This window comes from Dipodomys spectabilis, unplaced genomic scaffold (genome assembly GCF_019054845.1).
Source record: "Dipodomys spectabilis isolate Male_0828 unplaced genomic scaffold, ASM1905484v1 ptg000054l, whole genome shotgun sequence".
Taxonomy (NCBI): Eukaryota; Metazoa; Chordata; class Mammalia; order Rodentia; family Heteromyidae; genus Dipodomys; species Dipodomys spectabilis.
Window position 1 is genome coordinate 5,092,432 of NW_024870731.1, and position 9,672 is coordinate 5,102,103.

General features: G+C 40.4%; 1 pseudogene; it reads left to right on the top strand.

The window, feature by feature from the left end:
- The first annotated feature begins 372 nt into the window (after positions 1-372).
- LOC122108189 lies at positions 373-808 on the top strand (annotated as a pseudogene).
- The last annotated feature ends 8,864 nt before the right edge of the window (positions 809-9,672 follow it).

Genomic DNA, 9,672 nt, shown 5'->3' on the forward strand with positions numbered 1-9,672 from the left:
CTACCTATCCATTAACATGGAAGATCTTTCCATTTCCTCGTGTCCTCTTTGATTTCTTCAGATTTTTATAACTTTCATTATAAAGATTTTTACATCTTTGGTTAGGTTAATTCCTAAGTATTCTATTAACATTCTATCTATCTACAAAGCATTCGGAAGAGATAGGAAAATATCCTTTGTAAAACTTGATGCCAATTAGAACATTTCTAAGGTGGCAGTGTCCCAATTACTTTAACAAGTATACAACAAATCTAACCAATTGTCAAAAAATTGTCTCTCATAAAATAAGCTAAGGAAATATAATGCTTTTTAAAAAACAATCCAAGACGTGTAATGCTGCAGCTGAGCCGGCAGCAGGCCGCCTTGGGCAGCCCCGCCGGGCCTCTGGGGTAGCTGCGGGGCCCATGGCGCTGAAGCGGATCCAGAAGGAACTGACCGACTTGCAGAGGGATCCTCCTGCCCAGTGTTCTGCAGGACCTGTGGGTGATGATCGTTGCTCTCACGACCAAAATATATCAACCCAATATCAACAGCAATAGCAGCATGTGCCTGGACATTCTGCGGTGGCAGTGGTCTCCAGCACTGACTGTGTCCAAAGTTCTCTTGTCCATCTGCTCTCTGCTCTGTGACCCCAACCCTGATGATCTTCTGGTACCAGAAGTAGCCCATAGCTACAAGGCCGATCGAGAGAAGTACAACAGACTAGCAAGAGAATGGACACAGAAATATGCTTGAAGGCTGTATGGGACACTGTCCAAAGTAGCTCACCAGGCACAGCAGTCGTCTTGTGAAGACCTGTGAAGACCGCCTGCAGAGGTGTTGGCTGGGCCTCTCAAGGCATCATCTGTTCTTCCCACATGTGTTGGCCACCCACTTTCTGGCTGCAGTGGCATTGGTGCCACTCCCAGCCATTGTGGCTTTGACAATATCATGTCTTTAATGCCAAATCAACAGCTATTATTATTATTTTCTGTAGCCTCTTGGTTACACTGGAATTGGTCTTTCTGCCCCAGCTCTGCTCATCTCTGAAGGACCAGGCCCTAGGCACCTACCTACCCTGTCTGGCTCAAGTAGTATGGCTGCTCACTATATGGTACCACACAGGGGCCCAGCCAGGCCCCTTACCATGTACCCTTTGCCTTTAGAACTCAGTGCTGTCCTGGGCTTTCCTCATATCCTGTCTGCCACAGACAGGTCCTGAGGAGTGTGAATACATCCTGGAGGCTCCTGAAAGTTGGAACACCCCTGGAAAGCAGAGGCCTCATTCTGCACTCCTGCTGCCCTCTATCCTCTGCAGCACTGCATACTGCACTTCTCCCCTCACGCCAAGGAACAGCCAGTGGCAAACTTCAGGATATAAAGCACAGAACATCCCAGGAGAAATGACTTCTTTTTCTGAAGCAAGAGCAAAATTATGGAGCCTGGAAAGATTTGGGTTCTGCTTTTCTCTAAGAAGTTTCTCCCAACCCCACCTCCTCCCACCAAGCCTACTTGAAATCCAAGTAGAAGCCATTCACAGGCCAGAATGCAAGGGACTAAATGTAACTAACAATGCAATCTCCCCATAACTCTAAATGATAAAAAAATGAAATAAAATAAAAAACAATCCAAGTAGTCAATACTAACTAATCCCATCTAGATCCTATTAGGTTAAAGTATGTGATCAATGAGAGATTCAAGTTACAGGAATTCTGAAAGATGGATGGAATGTCATTGTCATCCTTCATTTCTCCCTCAGAATTCCTCCTGTCCAAAAAACAAAAATTTGTAAGATATAATTAAATAATTACTTCTCAGGATTCCTTTTCTGAATCTCTCTAACCACATTCCATAAGCATTTAGTGTGGGGTTCTGTCACCTCAACTTTTCTCTGTTATTTGTCATTTGTGCATTTGTCAATCAAAGAACAAAAGTTCCTTAATAGCAAAGTCTGTGCAGATGCACCGCTTGTTCCAGTTCCAGCTCTATCAACAAGTTACTAATCTCTCCATACTTCAATCTTCATCTATAAAATGGGAGTGAAAATTGTGAGGGTCAATGGTGCTAAACATGTGCAACAGTATATTAACTGTCAGTTTTGACTGAAGCTTTTAGATTGAAAGAGGAACTACAGTTGGCTCGGAGTATTGGCTTAGTGGTAGAGAAATTATTTAGCATTTGTAAAGTCCTAGATTGGATGCCCAGCATCACAGAAGGAGGGGAAAAAAAGCAGAATTAGAGCAAGTTGTATTAATAAGTAGCAGTTAGCCATGAGTGATGGGAAATGAAATGGAACCTAAAATGGAGGGTAAGATCACAAGGTCTCTGAGAGAAAGCATTTCAGTAAAACTTTCCAGGTGGCCAGCCTATGTAGCAACCAAGGTCATGGGATATCACAAGATAGGTTCCATTATCTCACACCTCAAATCCTGGATACTCAGGAGACTGAGGTCTGAGGATCAAATTTCAGTCTGATCAGAAAAGTCATTAAGACTGCCTCTAATTATCAGTAAGGTGCTATACTGGGTATGTGATTCAAGTGGTAGACAGCGAGCCATGACCAAAAAAAGGTGAACATAGAGCAATGCCTTGAGTTCAAGCTCCAGTACTGTACAAAAACAAAATAGAACAATGGAAGAAAATGGAGAGTGTCTTATGGCTAGACTGGTAGAAAGACCAAGTCAGAAGGTAATGAATCATGCATGCTACTTCCAGACTGCCAACTCTTGTCTCCAAATTGGTCATCACCCCTATGATATCCAGCATGGTGCCACAATGAATCCATTGTGTTTTGCCCAAAAGACAAAAATCCATTGCTGCCCAATGAAGTGGCAAATTGACTCAGGCTTCTAGATCTCTCTGATAGAGTAAACATGCTAGCTCTAGTCATCTCTGTATACTGAGAGAGAGAGGGGTGGGGTAATTGGCTGGGGTAGTTGCTTAACATTCCAGAATGTTAAGCAAAGGATGTGGGAGAGAAATGGATCCTATCAAGTATGCATGGCAGGGTAAAGGACATGAATGGACAATGCTAGAGGTTAACCTATATTACCAGGAAAGATAGGAGCCATAAGCAAATCAAGAGCAGGAATAGAGACACTTCTGACTATATCAAGAGTACTATTTGAAATACATTCCCAGCAATTGAAACACAAAAAAGGGGTGCAGGATAAGAAATCAATAACAAACTATTCTGATTAAATGTAATATGTACACCTCCCATATAGTATGGTGAAACCATTTGGTGCAACTAATACACACTTAAAAATGAATGACAGGAAAGAAAAGCAGGCTCTGCTGGGGAGGAGTATCACCAGTAAGGAGGGGCAAACAGAGAAGGCAAAGAAGATGAATATGAGCAAAGAAGAGGAGAGGAGAGGAAAGAGATAGAAGGGTGAGCATGATTGAGATACATTGTATGTATTTTTAAAAAACACAACAACAATCTATACACATTTTTTAGCCTAGTTAAAATCCTGGCAAGATGTTAGCATATGTCAACATCCAGTCTACTACCGAAATGAAGAACTATGAAGTCCATAGCCCTGTTTAAACTAATTCTTAAAATTAGTAGTATTACAAGGCTATAAAAATGTTTAATATAACTGCTTTTATTAAGTACACTGGCCAAAAGATCATTCACAGAATTTGAATGCATGAAGCTTTACTTTATTGTTAGCCAAAACTTTTTTGAATACTCAAGGAATTCCAAACTATGTTTCCTTGATTCTCACAACACTCTGTTCTTAGAAAAAAACACAGAACATTAATTTAAACTAATTCACTTCAGTAGGATGCTACATATTCCTTTTTTTTTTTTTGGTCGGTCATAGGGCTTGAACTCTGGGCCTGGGCATTGCTCTCAACTCTTCAGCTCAAGGCTAGCACTCTATCACTTGAGTCACAGCACCACTTCTAGTTTTCTGGTGGTTTATTGGAGATAAGAGTCTCATGAACTTCCCTGCCCCAGCTGGCTTTGAACCGCAATCCTCAGATCTTAGCCTTGTGAGTAGCTAGGATTACAGGCACAAGCCACTGGTACCTGGCTGCCACATTTGTAGGCACAAATGCAATCAAGCAGAGTCAAAAGATAACCTTAAGAAAAATAAAAGTGCCTTTAAAATGTACTCCAAAATTTAACTGAGTAAATGTCTTGTCTATCTTCTACCACTCATACAAACCCACCCCCTCCACACTCATGTTAAAGAATTATTGAAAGTAGCTCTTATCGTGACCTACATCTTGCAATCCTAGATATTCAGGAGATGGAATCAGAAGGATTTTAAACTCCAAGCTACACTAGTAGTGAGACCTGTCTCTAAAACACCAGAAATATAAAAAAGCTGGGGCACAGTTCAGATGGAAGAGCACTTGTTTAAGGCTCTGGTTTACTTCCCAGCATCTCAGAAAAAAGTATTCAAACACTTAAATAGAAATGAACCCTAAGTTTCCAACAAATACAATTTACCCAAAATGAATTGTCATTTACTTCTTAGTATAAAAGGAATATGTGATTATTGTAGAAATTTGGGAACTACAGAAAAATCACAAAGAAAAACTTAATGTTTCAATAATGCCTTTATATTATCATATATTTTCTTTTTGCAGTAATATCATACTGTATATTTCATAACCTATTTCTTCCATTTAGTATGTCATGAATTGTTTCCACTATTTAATACACAATATGTAATTGTATTACAAAAGTTAATCAACTCCCCACCATTACAAAGTTGTATAAATCCCTTTTTTTCACTGTGAATAGCACTGAGATAAATGTCCTTGCACATAAGTCTGTTTGAACATCCTTCATTGTTTCTTTAGACTAAGATCTGGGAATGGAAAAGCTAAGTTAATGAACATTTTCAATGCTTATGATGGAAAATGAAATTTAGCAGGGCTGAAATTTCTATTTTTGAAAACATTGACTTGATAAGGATGACTTGAATCATATTCTGGGTGGCTTTCTCAAGTGAGAAGTCTCAAAGCTGAGCTCCTAAATTCCCAGTTAGCCTACTAAATCTAAATGTGAATTGTTTATGCTCTCACCACTGAGGCAGTAGGAAGCCTGAGGACAGTCTGTCTTGCTTCTATCCCAGTTGATGTCCTCTGTATCTCTTCCCTCCCCTGCCAGTCAGAGACGTACAGTACAGAGGCAAAAGAGGTCAAAGGGTACTGACTAAATTCAAGGTGACTGTAGCCATTTTGCTTGCATCTCTACTGTTCTGCACATATAGTGGCCAACATACTTGTGAAATGTCTCAGACTAAATGTGAAAGACTAAGGAGTAGCTAAATACATCCAAAAGAAATGCAAAAAATATCAAGCAACACTTCCTTAGCTGCCAGATTCCATTTTCAGCCTCTGTTTCATGCTTCCCATAAAAAATGTTATAGGATTTCACAGCAGAAGAGATGAATTACTCACATTTGTGAATAATGATTTTTAATTGACTTACCTTTAACCTTGGGTAATATTAACCAAGCTATGTTTTATAATTAGTGAGAAAGATATGGTGATATTGAGGCATAAAGAACAGGGTCTCTGGGCTGGGAAGGTGGCTCAGTGGTAGAGCGCTTGCCTTGCATGCATGAGGCCCTGGGTTCGATTCCTCAGTACCACATAAGCAAAAAGAAAAAAGCCGGAAGTGGCGCTGTGGCTCAAGTGGTAGAGCGCTAGCCTTGAGCTGAAGAGCTGAGGGACAGCACCCAGGCCCAGAGTTCAGGCCCCACGACCGGACCCAAAAAAAAAAAATTAAAAAAAAGAAAAAAAAAGAACAGGGTCTCTAATTGCCTAGTTGAGCTCATAACAACTCAATAGTATCCTTTCAAGCCTGGCCCTCCCATGAATAGTCATCCCTGGACCATAAGAATGAACTTTTCCTATGGGGCATGGTGATGTAAGCATTTATGAAACAGAAGCAGAGGATTAAGAGACTGAGGCTAGCTTGTGCTATTTGGCAAGTTACAGACCAGTCTGGGCTGCACTCTGTACACAGTGAATGAGAGAGAGGGATAGAGGAAAGAGAAAGTGTATATATAAAAGTATGTGTATGTAAAAGGTTAGAAATTACAACTGGAATAATATTTCTCTTCTAGTAATGCAACCGCAAAGTCTAGACATTCTTCATTCATTTAAACAAAGACTATTAAAGTTTAACTGGACAGACTCATCAATGAAACTGAAAATGTGTAAGCAGTCAGGAGAAAGTGTTTCAGGTAGAGAAAAAACCTTGTGCAGAATCCAGGACATATTAAAAAAACTCATTCACAAAACTAAAAGAACAACTTTTTAGAAATACTTTGGAAACAACAAATGAAAACCTTAATCTTTTAATGAACCAAGTTCTTCAAGGATGGTGTCACTATGAAGTTATTATGAACATTTTCTTATTCTGATATAGACAATGAATTCAGATAGTTTAAAAAAGTAACTCTTAATGGAGACTGGGGGAGAATATACACCTAGTATTCATGAGACCCTGGCTTGGATGCCTAGTGTATACACACACACACACACACACACACACACACACACACACACACACACACACACACACAAACACCCGAAAAAGAAAGACTAGAAGGGAGAAGTATGAGGCAATGAAGAGCTAAGATTTCTGAGCCAAGATTAAATTTTTAAAAAGGCAATAACTGTAAAACACATAAAAGGTCAGTAAATATAAATGCCATCTATTTCCCACGTTCCCTGAAGTCAATGCTGAGAGCAATTTATTGTGCTGATATAATCCAGGACTCCTTCACTATGTTGTAATAAACTCACCACTCTCCAACTCCCAAGTTCTCTGACCTAAGTAGGATTGACTCTAACTCCACTTCCAGAAGTAGTTGTCACTCTGAACAGCCTGTCTCTCCTGCCATTGATACAAAGATAAGAAAGTAATTCACATAGACATATTCAGAAGAATTTTGCTGGGGTTTGTAGACAAGAAAAATTATGAAGAGGGCTGGGAAGGTGGCTCAGTGGTAGAGCGCTTGCCTTGCATGCATGAGGCCCTGGGTTCGATTCCTCAGCACCACATAAGCAGAAAAAAAAAGCCGGAAGTAGTGCTGTGGCTCAAGTGGTAGAGTGCTAGCCTTGAGCTGAAGAGCTGAGGGACAGCGCCCAGGCCCAGAGTTCAGGCCCCACAACCGGACCCCACCCCCCAAAAAAAAATTATGAAGAGCAGTTTCACAAGTTTGAGAAAATTGAGATAGATTCAAATAGTCTCCAGAAAGCATTTCCCATTATATAGTATGAATTCCATACAAACCTGCTATGTGTGGAAAGACAGCATAGCATGAGGTTAAGAGCACAAACTATAGTTCAAATTATAGCCCTTTCTCCTAATCCTAACTGAAAGACCCTAGTCCCCTAGGATACTTTCGTCAACGGGAGGGCGCCCCAGAAAACTCAGACTCCAGGCCGGGAGATGCAATAAGCAAGAGGAGTTTGACCTTTGCGCAAACGGACTCTCTGTCCCGAGCAGACAGGGAGCCCCGAGCAGAGGTTACAAGCCCTTTTTAAAAGCAAAAACCACAAGATTAACGCATAACACAAAGCATCCCATGATTGGTCCATTTAAAGGTCACCATATACACCAACAATCACTTTGCCACGCGGGAAATTTTGTAACACTCTTTGTAAAATGACTGGCCCATGGTTGGTCTAAGGGGAGGTTTACATGGTTACAGGCCTATGATTGGTTGACGTTTGGCTTAGCTTGTGGTCTTGCCAGGTGGTCGTTATCTCAAGGTCCTGTCTGGGGAATTTCTAAATGGGATCTGAGGAACACGTACTGTCTGTTTTTTATCTACAACTACTGACCTGGTCCTGGGACTGGCATCTGGTCTCTGAAACTTCTTAACTCATTTCTGGGAAGGGAAGGGTCAATGCTAGCGTAAGCAAGTTTACAGAAGCAGAATCAGCAGTTAGCAAGTTAGTAATGGTAACAGTCAATTTTTAATCTTTCACTAACTACATCTTGACATGTATTACCTTGGGTAAATCACTTCAATTCTTTATGATTTAGTTTCCTCATCTACTAATAATAACAACCCACTTGGTAGAGTTAAGACTTAAATGAATACATGAGAATTACTCAGGACATTGACTGGCATAGGTAAATGCTATATAAACATTAGCTATTATTGTAAGTTAAGTGAGTTAATAAGTGGAAAGTGCTTACAATAATGCCTGACCTGCCAGGTGCTCACACCTGTAATCCTAGTTACTCAAGAGACAGATCTGAGGATCACAGTTCAAAGCCAGCTGGGGAGGAAAGTCCATGAGACTCTTATCACCAATTAACCACCAGAAAACTGTAAATAGCGCTGTGGCTCAAGTGGTAGAGTACTTGCCTTGAGCTGAAGAGCTCAAGGACAGCACCTAGGCCCAGACTCAAGCCCTATGACCAACCAACATAATAATAATAATAATGCCTGACACAGTGAACTCTATATTAATATTAGATTGCTATAGGGTATATATGTATTAGATTATCCATTCATTCAGCCACATAATAAATATTTATTAGGTGCCTTTTCTGTGCTAGATCACTAAGGTTAGTCTAGTACTGTCTAACAGAAATGTAATGTAACATAAGTGTGAGCCATGGATGCAATTTAAAATAGCTAGTAGGCTGGGAATGTGGTTTAGAGGTAGAGTGCTTGCCTAGCATGCATGCATGAAGTCCTGGGTTCCATTCCTCAGTACCACATTACACAGAAAAAGCTAGAAGTGGTGCTGTGGCTCAAGTGGTAGAGTGCTAGCTTTGAGTGAAAGAAACTGAGGGACAATGCCCAGGCCCTGAGTTCAAGCCCCAGGTCTGCCAAAAAAAAAAAAAAAGTAAAAAAAAAAAACCTAGTACTTATATCAAAAAGGTTTAAAAAAAAAGGTAAAGTTACTTTGAATAATTTATTTAAGCCATTATCCACAATATTGTCATTTCAACATTTCATCAATATGAAAACAGATGTTACATTAATCTTTTTTTTTTTGGGGGGGGGGGTCAGTTGTGGGGCTTAAACTCTGGGCCTGGGTGCATCCCTCAGCTCTTCAGTTCAAGGTAAATGCTCTGCCATTTGAGCCACAGCACCACTTCCAGTTTTCTGGTAGTTAACTGGAGATAACAGTCTCACTAACTTTCCTGCCCAAGCTGACTTTGAACTGTGATCCTCAGATTTCAGCCTCCTGAGTAGCTAGGATTATATGGGTGAGCCACCAGCGCTTGGCTTTACCTTTAAAAAAAATATTTTTCAGAAGTTTTTGAACAATCACATACCAGCCATCTCTGAGGAAGCAAACCTGAAAGTGTGTCAAAACTATTTTTCTGCTCAAAAGTTTAGGAACCTACTCTGAAAGCATAAAACCCTTACTCCATTCCTTGGACCGGGGCCAGTAGGAAGTAGCCAGAAAAAACACCACCACACACTCATTTTTATTGTGCTTCCAGAGTTAAGAATGATGGAGAATGACAAAGTCAAAACACTCACCTCGCCCCCTCACTCAATCCATAAAAACTGCCCTGCTGCAGACCTTGTTGAATATGAATTGTCCCTCTTTCCAGACACAGCAGTTTTAAGAGATAACCTGTGAATGGAAGGCCCAATCATTTGTTGACTTGTAAAACAGACACTGCCCTAAATCTCAAGATAAGATTCAATCTGTTCTCACCCTGCCTTCCTTTCTGTG